The sequence below is a fragment of the Balaenoptera ricei genome, chromosome 16 (assembly GCF_028023285.1).
Source record: "Balaenoptera ricei isolate mBalRic1 chromosome 16, mBalRic1.hap2, whole genome shotgun sequence".
In the NCBI taxonomy this organism is placed as follows: domain Eukaryota; kingdom Metazoa; phylum Chordata; class Mammalia; order Artiodactyla; family Balaenopteridae; genus Balaenoptera; species Balaenoptera ricei.
Window position 1 is genome coordinate 61152808 of NC_082654.1, and position 12005 is coordinate 61164812.

Sequence of the window (12005 nt, forward strand, 5' to 3'; positions counted from 1 at the left end):
CAGTGTAAGGTAATGACAAGAAGGCCAAAAAGGTGCTTCCAGCAATTGGGGCTGAATCTCACTAGAGACTCTCTGAGAAAAATGTTATTCAAAATGTGGTCCATGGACTGGCAGCATCATTTTCTCCTGGGAGCTTGGTTAAAAGTGCAAATTCAAGGGAATTCCCTGGCGGTCCAGTGGTTAGGACTTGGCGCCCTCACTGTCAGGGACCCGGTTCAATCCCTGGTCGGGGGAACTAAGATTCTGCAAACAGCGCGGCAAGGCCAAAAAAAAAAATTGCAAATTCAAGAATTTGTGTCTTATTAATCTCTCCAGGTGATTCTTATGTGTTAGTAAAGTTTGAGAAACACTATAGTAAAGCATACTTCAGAATCGCCTCACTGAGGCAGGGTAGAAACTGGAATATTTAGCTACCAAATCCCATCTCTCCTTGGTTACGGATTGCCAAGGGGAATGTTAACTCTGCTGGCACTTCCAGGCAAGGAGATAACTCAGGTGTTTAAGGTAGGAAGCTATGGGCTTGTATAGAATTTGTCTACCAAAGCTGTAGAACTCTAGGATAGGCTGAGGGAATATGGGCAGGGCACAGACAGGATGTGGACAAGAGTTCATAGCTTTTATGAGATTCTCATGTTTAAAAGTCTGTGAACCCGGGCTTCCCTGGTGGCGCGGTGGTTAAGACTCCACCTGTCAATGCAGGGGACACGGGTTCGAGCCCTGGTCCAGGAAGGTCCCACATACAGCGGAGCAACTAAGCCTGTGCACCACAACTACTGAGCCCACGCGCCACAACCACTGAAGCCCAAGCACCTAGAGCCCGTGCTCCACAACAAGAGAAACCACCATAATGAGAAGCCCGCCCATCGCAATGGAGTGTAGACCCCGCTCGCTGCAACTAGAGAAAGCCCGTGTGCAGCAACGAAAACCCAACACAACCAAAAAAAAAAAAAAAAAAAAAAAGTCTGTGAGCCCTCCTCAAAAGTTAAGGACTATATTCCTTCAACAAATGTTTATTGAGTGCCTACTATATATCAGGCTTCAGATGTACAAAAGCAAATAACAACATTCATGTGACAAAGAGATTTCCCAACTATAAAATAATTATTAAATGCCTACCCTTAAAGTTGGGGTAAAAAAAAGTTCAGGGTCTAATAGTCAACAGCTCTGAAAACTTAGAAACTTCATTTTTCCAACCTCAGAATATCTGAAATCTTGTAAATATATACCACATTCTTTATCCATTTATCTACTGATGGGCAATTTGGTTGCTTCTACATCTTGGCTACTGTAAATAATGCTGTAAGGAACATAGTGGTGCATATCGTATATCTTTTCTAGTTAACATTTTTGTTTTCTTCAGATAAATACTCAGGATTGGAATTGCTGGATCATATGGAAATTCTATTTTTAATTTTTTGAGGAATCTCCATTCTGTTTTCCATAATGGCTGCAGGAAAGCTTCCTTTTAGATAGAAGCTTGTGAAACCATGCCCTTCAGATTGGGGCTTGAACACCCATGCCAGAACCCCACCAAAACCCACAGTCTTCCAAATGAGATCACACACCTGGTTTCAGGACTTAATGAAGCTCATGTTCTTGATGTCTCATCGCAGAAAGAATTCAGTGAGAGACAAAGTGGTAGGTAAGAAGTGGATTTATTTAGAGAGAAACACACTCCACAGACAGAGTGTGGGCCATCTCAGAAGGTGAGAAAGGCCGCCAGGGTATGGGGTTGTCAGTTTTTATATGGGTGGGTAATTTCATAGGCTACATGAGTGGGAGGAGTATTCCAGCTATTTTGGGAAGGGGTGGGGATTTCCAGGAATTGGGCCACCACCGACTTTTTGACAGTGGGCACCGCCACTGTCATGGTGCCTTTGGGTGTGTCATTTAGCTTGCTGATGTGTTACAGTGAGCGTATACTAAGCCTCAAGGTCTAGTGGAAGTTGACTTCTCCGCCATCTTGGACCCATTTGGTTCTAATCAGTTTATGTCCCATCCTTAGGCTGTGTCATTCTTTCAAAGGTTGTGCCCTGCCCCCTTTCCTCCTGTTTCACTTGCACTCTTCAGTGGGCACAAGTCCCCACTACCACCTATTGTTTTACATCAGGTCTCTTTTATTGTTACCCACCTAGACTCTGCAGCCGTTTGAGCTAGCAACTTCAAGGGTTTCTTTTACATAAACCACATGCCCGTAATACTATGCCCCTAAGGTCACCCAGATAATGCATTCCCTGGTATAGGGTCTAGAGCTTTGCTGTCTAATACTGCAGTCACTAGCCACATGTGGCTATTAAGCTCTTAAAATTTGCCTAGGCTAAATTAAGATGCTCTGTAAATATAAACAATGGATTTTGAAGACTCAGTATGAAAAAAGAATGTAAAATATCTCATTAATAATTTCAAAATATTAAAAAAATTGCTGTACACCAGAAACTAACACACTGTAAATCAACTATACCCCCAATAAAAATTTTTAAAAATTTCAAAATATTGATTACATGTTGAAATATTTTGAATACGTTGGGTTAAGTGAATAACTAAATTTCATTTTTCTTACTTTAAAAAAAAATGTGGCTACTACAAATTTTAAATTGCATGATGTGGCTCACAGTATGTTTCTACCGGACAGCACTGGTCTAGACTATGAGAGGTATTCAGGGGATTGGAGAGAAGACACTTAATTCTCTATTTATTACTTTTATTCCCTTATTTGTACCCCTCTGTTTTACTCTCACTGAACAACGTTCTTTATATAGCTGTTGCAGTAAGGGGGACCCCTTCCAGGCCCTGAGGGTGGGCTGCTGTCTAACACTCAGAAATGAATTGTCCGAGGAGACACACGTGCTGACAAAGCAAGAGACTATTGGGAAGAGGTGCCCGGGCAGATAGCAGCAGGGTAAGGGAACCCAGGAGAACTGCTCTGCCATGTGGCTTGCAGTCTTGGGTTTTATGGGAATGGGGTTACTTTCCGGGTTGTCTCTGGCCAATCATTCTGACTCAAGGTCCTTCCTACCCTTATTAAAATGTGGTGTGCACACTGCTCAGACAAAATAGATTCCAGTGAGGATTCTGGGATGTTGGTAGGACATATGGACTGGTGTCTCCTCTCTCCTTTTGACCTTTCCCGAATTCTACCGGTTGGTAGTAGCTTGTTAGTTCCTCGTTCCTTACCAGGACCTCCTGTTGTAAGATGACTCACGCAAGTGGCTACTATCTTGCCTGGCCAGGGTGGGCAGCTTCAGTCAGTGTTTCTCCTAACATGTCCGTCGTCTGTTCCAGATCCTACTCAGTCAGTCTGCATTTACAGCTTTCTGAGAGCAGAGAGAAAGCCCTTACAACTAAGTGTTGAGAGACTCACCAAGTAAGGATGTGCCCGTCCACAGGGTGGCAAGCAACAACTGCAAAGTTCAAATCACAAACCAATGCGGCCCCCTTCCACAGCCAAGGCCAAACATCTGTGCTTATGTTCGACTAAAAACAACAACAACAACAAAACACTTTGATTTCCTAGTTTCGCTGGGCAAATTGAAGGGGGCGGGGCACCAGTGTATAAACATAAATATTTCTGTTAAGTCAAATACCATTCACAAACCAAAGTAGGGGAAGAACGAATCAAAGTTTCCTGAAGTAAGGTTAAGGAGGACATGGAAAGGTCAATTTCTGGCTTACTCCCTCCATCTCTACTCTGCATGCATAAGGAAAATGCCAGGAAGACTTAACTTCAGCCAAGGCGACACTGCTTTAAGTTTGAGGCCTGGGAAAAGACAGCCCCATACCTCACGTTATTCCGGTGTAGGGTTCGTCATACTAACTTCCCCCATCCCAGACCGTCCTGCGTCCTGCCTACAATAGTTTTCCGACTCTCCTGCCAGTTCAATATCCTTCCCCGCCCTCGCCCACCTCCAGACCTTTCCAGGCCACCCCTTAAGCGCCTTGCGGCCGCCATTTTACACAATACTATCGCGAGATATACTTAGCCGTCTCGACCCTGACTCATTTACTTTCTTGCGAAAGACTCTTCCCGGCCGTTCTCGGCGTAGCTGAGGAAAGTGTCGCGAGAGCTGGTTGCCTTGGCTCCCTGTAGCTATAGCAGCCGCGGCGGTTAATGATGCGGCGGCAGAAGCGGTGAGTGCGACACTCAGGGGGGCGGGGCCGGAGGTAACAGGGTGCTGGGGTGGGGGGTGTGGTAGTGCTTGTGGGGGTAGTGGGGAAGGTCGGGTCGCGGGAGCAATGGGTCCGAGTGTGACGTGTGGGGTAGGACCCGGGTCCAGTGGCTATAGGGACGGGGCGCGGGTCTGCACTAGGGTACGCTGTGAGGGTTGAAGCTGGTGGGAGGTCCAGGGGGAGGGACCGGGGTGTAGAAGGGTTCAAGGGGCAGGGCCCGGAGTGTAAAAAGGGTGTTCGTGTTGGGAACAAGATGGTTATGGGGACTCAGAATTGGGTAGAGAACGGGCTACACCGAGGAGTAAGTGGGAAGAAATGGGGTACAGCGAGGAGGAGGGTACGTTAAGTGGGAGCCTAGAGGTTGGGCCCGGTTTGCTTTGACCTGGCGGAGATGGGGGCTGCCGTGTCAGACCTTCGCAGTTTCCTGGGGTCCGCCTGAGGCTGGTCGGGGACTGCGCGCTAGGACCTGGGTCCTATAGGACATGGCGGGAATGGTGGCGTCCCGGAACTTCACCGCCCCCCCGCTTCCAAAGAAATCCCCCACGGACTCTGAGATGTGAAAGGAGGGTCCTGGTGAAATAGTATTAGTTGGAAAGGTTCTTTCGGTGGTGGTGAGTGGGATAATGAATGATGCTGCTCTGAAATAAAGTATGGGGTGGGGGCGGGAGAGAGAAATTCTTGAGAAAAAAAAACTAAGATGTGCGTATCGAGTTGGAAGAAGGGGGTGTGTGCTAAGTTCATGTTTCTTTCCAGATTCATTCAAGTGTAGAATTCCTTTACGGTGTACTTATGAAATTATATATGCGGTGTAAAATCAGTTTAGATCATACAGTGAAAGAATGTACAGTACGACATTTAAACCTTCCACGATTGTAGTTTAAAAACTAAGAAGAGTGTTTCTACTGCAGCAGCACAAGGCTGAACACTAGGGATAGTTTTAGTTACTTGAATATAAAACCTAGTGTTCCGAAAGCGTGTCTATTCAGGTTGTTTGCCTTTTAAGAAATGGATGAAGTTTTATTTTTAGGAGGCAGAAAGAGTTTTGAATATCCGTCAATCTGGAAATAAAAGGAGTCTTCCGGGAGTTAAAAATCACTGAGAGGCAAAACATTTACTCTCTGAGTCTCAAGGACTGTTTTCTAGAGACAGGTTTGGATCACTTTGCTGTTAACTCTTATTTCTAGTGAAAACAGTGGCATCAATTCAGGCATAAAAAATAATTTGTTCATTTCAATATACAGATACAAGCTTTCTGATAATTATTTCTCACTATCTTTTGTAGGTATAAATTTGCAAAGGCATAACCTCTCTTTTTATTAATTTATTTTTTTTTTTGAGAATTAACGTTTTATTTGATGGCCTTGCTGAGGACTTAAGCCTGGAAGACAGCCTCTCAGATGACTCTGAGGGACTGCTCTGAAGACGTAAGGGAGGAGCCAGGATATATAGGCGTTTTTGCAAGAAACCAGGTAGTAGGAACATCAAAAGGTTATTGTTAATGAAAGAAAAACAGGGACTTTTCCTGGTGGTCCAGTGGTTAAGACTCCAGGCTTCCATTGCGGGGGGTGCGGGTTTGATCCTTGATAACCTCTCTTTTGATTATGTAACTGGCTTTCTCCATGTTGAGGTTCACAAATTCATTAATTAGAATAGTGGATTTTAATCCTTCCAGAGCCAGCCTTGATGTGGTTAGTCATTGAATCTATTTATTTGATATATGTTAGACTAAAACTTTTAATTTGTAATGTTAGTAGCTAACCTTTAAAGTCGAAATGCTTTTCTGAGGCAAGATAAAGCTTTATGTGGTTGAGTCCAAAAGATTTCTCCATGAATCCATTAAGGAGCTTTACTGAGTTCCTGTTATGTGTACAGTACTGTGTAAGGCATTGCAGGGGGGAAAAAAGATTAATTCATTCATTTATCCCTTCAACAAACGTTTATTGAGACCTATTTTGTGTCTGATTACTAAGTCTCCAGGAAACAAATATAAGTAAGCCTTGCTCTTTGCCTTGGAATCGCTCAGAGCCTAGGAAGGGAGAGAAATAGAGAAACAAATCATTACATTGTAGTAAACACAATATATATGTGAACACAGGCTTATGAAACAAGGTTCTGGCCCTGAGGAGTTTACATAGTAGTTGACAAGACTAAAATGGAAGAAATTATTTTAAAAATTACAAAATATTAAACAAATTCTAAACTATGCTGCATCAATAAAACACATTACGTTTCTCAGAAGAGATACAATTAGAATGGAAGCTTGAGAAAATTCACAGATCAGTTCATAATTTAATAGTGTTTTTAAAGTACTCTTAAATATCACTGAACATTATTATTATTTTTTAAAATTTTATTTATTTATTTATTTATTTTTGGCTGCGGTGGGTCTTTGTTGCTGCGCGCGGGCTTTTCTCTAGTTGCGGCGAGCGGGGGCTACTCTTCGTTGTGGTGCGCGGGCTTCTCATTGCGGTGGCTTCTCTTGTTGCAGAGCACGGGCTCTAAGCGCGTGGGCTTCAGTAGTTGTGGCTTGCGGGCTCTAGAGTGCAGGCTCAGTAGTTGTGGCGCACGGGCTTAGTTGCTCCGCGGTATGTGGGATCTTCCCGGACCCGGGCCCGAACCCGTGTCCCCTGTATTGGCAGGCGGATTCTTAACCACTGCACCACCATGGAAGCCCTTGAACATTCTTAAGTCAATAATAATAATAACAAGCATAAATGCTGACATTCATTGATTATTAATGGCCTAGGCACATTATTTCATTTTATTTATTTATCCCCCCACACCCCCAATTATCTCATTTTATCTTCACAACACTCTGCTAGTCAGCTGGTACTAATACTTCAATTTTAAACATAAGAAAACTGAAGCTTAAAAACTTCAAGAAGTTGCCGAGGATCATAGAGCTAGTAAATGGCAGATTAGGGATTGGAGTTGGAAATATATGTGACTGGTAATCTAAGCAAGACTCCTTTCTTTTGCAGTAAGGGGGCCTTGGAATGGGGTAGGGGGCCAGTCATTGAACGTGGAATTGGTCAGAAGATCAGAATTCAATCTCTGTGTCTCTTTATTCATAGATTTTTCTCCCTCAAATATTGACACTACATATGAGGAACTAATTTGAGTAGTAGCATGATGCTGAATATGAGGTTTGTATTGTACAGAGAATTGAGTACATTACCATATTCATGTTGTATATGATTGTATTGGTTGCCATGCTTGGGAAAATAGCTATAATAAGCAATTGTTAACATCTGTAAGCTTCCAGAAAGTGATCATTTTAACAGTGGAAATGGTTATCTATATTCATATACAGGGCAAATGTTATTACAGCAGACTAAGGGATTTAGGTAAAAATTTTTGTCTACTGCATTTAAAAAAAATTTTATTTTATTTTAATTTTTTTGTATATTTGCTTTCAGATTTTTAAAACTCTATATTCCAAAGTCCAAAATCTGATTTTCTGGTTGAAATTCAAATTTTATATCTTCCTTTTATATTGAGGAAACTGGGAACTTTTTTTTTTAAAATTTTTATTTATTTATATATTTATTTATGGCTGTACTGGGTCTTCGTTTCTGTGCGAGGGCTCTCTCTAGTTGTGGCAAGTGGGGGCCACTCTTCATTGCGGTGCGCGGGCCTCTCACCATCGCGGCCTCTCTTGTTGCGGAGCACAGGCTCCAGACGCGCAGGCTCAGTAATTGTGGCTCATGGGCCTAGTTGCTCCGCGGCATGCGGGATCTTCCCAGACCAGGGCTCGAACCCGTGTCCCCTGTATTGGCAGGCAGATTCTCAACCACTGCGCCACCAGAGAAGCCCTGAAACTGAGAACTTTTAAATGACTTGCCCAAAGTCATTTAATGCAATGTCCCAGGTATTCTTAAGAATTACATGCAGATTTGACGGTGAGTCAGTGATTTTTTTTCATTGAGTTGACTTTCTGCATCAATCCCTCATCGGTATAGATTTTACCTGGAATAGCACGGGGGTGTGAATGAGATTCCAATGTTTTCTAACACCTTTTAACTAAGTGGGCTGTGTGCCCATGTTTTAATGTGAGTTATTTTTGAGACATTAAGACATTTTTCCAAGAAAGGTTTAGAGCAAGAGAGTGAGATGACAGGAAGAGCCTTGAGTGGTGAGAATGGGAACTTCTCCAGAAGGGTTGAAAACTGAAAGCAGTTGATGATGTGTAAAGAGGATAATGGTCTAAAAGCTTTCTTTAACTCCACCCACTACAGGAGAGCCTGGAGACCTTTTCTTCTACTTTGATACACACAGCCTCTGGAAAGATTCTGTCCACTGGGAGAAAGTATTACTTTCTCAGCATTTATATTAGCAATAGTAAATAGACATTGATCAAACCAAAAACAATTTACATGGTAGCTGAAAAGTGATATCTCATTTTAGATTTCCATCTCTTTGATTACCTGTGAAGTTGAACATTTTCCTGTATTTATTATTTTTTATTAGGCAAAGAATAGAATAAGCAGTTTCACAGAGAGAAATACAAACAGCCAATAAAGAAATAAAAAACAGACTGACAGGCATAGAAAACAAACTTATGGTTACCAAAAGAGGAGGGAGGGGAAGTTTGGGATTAACAGATACACAGTACTATATATAAAATATTATTATTATTATTATTTTGGCTGTGTTGGGTCTTCATTGCTGTGTGCGGGTTTCTCTAGTTGCGGTGAGCAGGGGCTAATCTTTGTTGCAGTGTGCAGGCTTCTCATTGCGGTGGCTTCTCTTTGTTATGGAGCACAGGCTCTAGGCGCACGGGCTTCAGTAGTTGTGGCACGTGGGCTTAGTTGTTCCTTGGCATGTGGGATCTTCCTGGACCAGGGATCAAACCCGTGTCGCCTGCAATGGCAGGCGGATTCTTTTTTATTTATTTATTTATTTATTTTTGGCTGCGTTGGGTCTTTTTTGCTGTGCGTGGGTTTTCTCTAGTTGTGGCAAGCGGGGGCCACTCCTCGTTGCGGTGCATGGGCCTCTCCTTGTGGTGGCCTCTCTTGTTGCAGAGCATGGGCTCCAGGCGTGCAGGCTTCAGTAGTTGTGGCTCACAGGCTCCAGAGCGCAGGCTCAGCAGTTGTGGCACATGGGCTTAGTCGCTCCGCAGCATGTGGGATCTTCCCGGGCCAGGGCTTGAACCCGTGTCCCCTGCATTGGCAGGTGGACTCTCAATCACTGCACCACCAGGGAAGTCCCCATACATAAAATAGATAACCAACAAGGACCTACTGTATAGCACAGGGAACTATATTCAATATCTTGGAATAACCTATAATGGAAAAGAATCCGAAAAACAATTTGATCTATCTCTCTACCTATCTATCTATCTCTGAATCACTTTGCTGTATACCTGAAACTAGCACAACTTTGTAAAATAGCTACTTCAATTAAAAAAAGAAAGAAAGAAAAAGATCCTCAAACTCACATAATCTGGAAACTGCAAATTAAAACTATTTTTTGTTGACTTCTCTTTTTTATTATTTAAATTTTTTTTAGATTTTTTAAATTAATTAGTTTATTTGTTTTTATTTTTGGCTGCATTGGGTCTTCGTTGCTGCGCGTGGGCTTTCTCTAGTTGCGGTGAGCAGGGGCTACTCTTCATTGCAGTGTACAGGCTTCTCATTGTCGTGGCTTCTCTTGTTGCAGAGCACAGGCTCTAGGAATGCGGGCTTCAGTAGTTGTGGCACGTGGGCTCAGTAGTTGTGGCACACAGGCTTAGTTGCTCCGTGGCACGTGGGATCTTCCTGGGCCAGGGGTCGAACCTGTGTCGCCTGCATTGGCAGGCGGATTCTTAACGACAGCGCCACCAGGGAAGCCCCTGTCTTTAAAAACATTTAAAAATCTTACAAATGTTTAAATTGTATACTTAGTTTGGAGAAAGAGAAAAAAAGAATACATTCTTTAAAAAAATAATTCTTTATGTAGAGGCTAAGAAGCAAAGGTTCTTCTTCTAGAACTATCCTGTTTGGTGAATTTTCTTCCAGTTCTTTTTCCTGCAATATATGCAATTTCTATTTATAATTTCTATATCTATTTCTATCTTTTTTAAGTCAGTGGAATGATAATTTTTTTTCCTGTAGTTTTTTTTTTTTTAACTTAGCAATATGCTTTTGAGATCTCATCCTGTCAGTACACACTTTTTTTTTTTAATTTTTAACATCATCCCAAGCTCGGGATGAGGTTTAGAGCTCTCCATCAGCATCACACCTGACAATTTTTTTCTTTTATTTATTTATTTATTTTTGTATTTATTTTTGGCTGTGTCGGGTCTTCGTTTCTGTGCGAGGGCTTTCTCTAGTTGCAGCAAGCGGGGACCACTCTTCATCGCGGTGCGCGGGCCTCTTCACTATCGCGGCCTCTCTTGTTGCGGAGCACAGGCTCCAGACGCGCAGGCTCAGTAGTTGTGGCTCACGGGTCCAGTTGCTCCGCGGCATGTGGGATCTTCCCAGACCAGGGCTCGAACCCGTGTCCCCTGCATTAGCAGGCAGGTTCTCAACCACTGCGCCACCAGGGAAGCCCCAGTACACACTTTTTAACAGCTGATTGTATTTCAGTTTGAATGTCTGTAATTTATTTGTTTCTTTTTCTATGGACATTTAAGTTTTCTCAGATTTTTGCAGTTATCAGCAACACTGAAATGAACATCCTTTATTCTTGTCTCTTGTGCAAATGTCCTAGAATAACTCTAGAGTAGGTGCCTAGAATTGTTGTTTAAAAGGTATACATGTTTCTAATTTTGAAAGATACAGCCAATTTGCCCTACAGTCTATGTACCATTCTTTATTCCATCAGCAGTTTATGAAGTTGCCTCTGATACTTGATATCAGTCTTGTACATTTTTACTAATATAATGGGTAAATTTAAAAATTTTAATTTATAGTCTCCAGATTACTTGTGAGTTTGAACATCTTTTTGTTTCTTTATTGGCTGTTTACATTTCTTTCTGTGAAATTGCTTATTCTGTTCTTTACATATTTTTTAACTGGGTTGTTTTCTTTTTTCTAAAAATTTATTTATTTGTTTATTTATTTTTGGCTGCGTTGGGTCTTCGTTGCTGCACGCGGGCTTTCTGTAGTTGCGGTGAGTGGGGACTACTTTTCGTTGCGGTGCGCGGGCTTCTCATTGCGGTGGCGGAACATGGGCTCTAGGCATGCGGGCTTCAGTAGTTGTGGCACGCGGGCTCAGTAGTTGTAGCTTGCAGGCTCTAGAGTGCAGGATCAGCAGCTGTGGCACATGGGCTTAGTTGCTCCGCGGCATGTGGGATCTTCCTGGACTGGGGCTCGAATGCGTGTCCCTTGCATTGGCAGGCGGATTCTTAACCACTGTGCCACCAGGGAAGCCCCACCCAGGCTTTTTGGTTTTGTTTTGTTTTTTGTGGCCGTGCCAGGAGCCTTGCAGGATCTAATTTCCTGACCAGGGACCGAACCTGGGCCGTGGCAGTGAGAATGCAGAGTCCTAACCAGGGAATTCCCAATACCACCCAGTTTTAATTATTGCTGAAGGTCAGGTTCCCCTCAGTCTTAGAATATATATAAGAACAGATTTTTTTTTTCTTTTAGAAGCAGTCTTTCAGGTTTTGTTACAAACAAAGATTCTGTTAGGAATGTAATTGGGATTGATTGCAACAAATAAATTACTTTATGGGTGAATTTGTACACCCATGAATTTACAATGTTGAGACTTTCCATTTAGAAACAGTGTATTCTCTTTATTTAGGTTTAAAAAAAATCCTTTAGAAAAGTTTATAGTTCTCTTGATAGTGATTTTGAACATGTCTACTTTTCTAGTTATTTTATGGTTATTTAAAGTTGATATGGCAATTG

The 12005-nt window shown here is 42.5% G+C and overlaps 1 protein-coding gene across 13 annotated transcripts in view; it reads left to right on the forward strand.

Annotated features, from left to right (window-relative positions):
- The first annotated feature begins 3989 nt into the window (after positions 1 to 3989).
- The window catches only part of USP54 (ubiquitin specific peptidase 54), a 152223-nt gene continuing 144207 nt past the window's right edge, over positions 3990 to 12005 (forward strand). For 5 of the 13 annotated variants that reach the window (XM_059900127.1, XM_059900132.1, XM_059900134.1 and 2 more), the window contains exon 1: positions 4024 to 4128. The gene's annotated coding sequence lies outside the window, so the exon portion shown is untranslated. The other 8 variants (XM_059900141.1, XM_059900138.1, XM_059900139.1 and 5 more) reach the window with 7 other exon arrangements.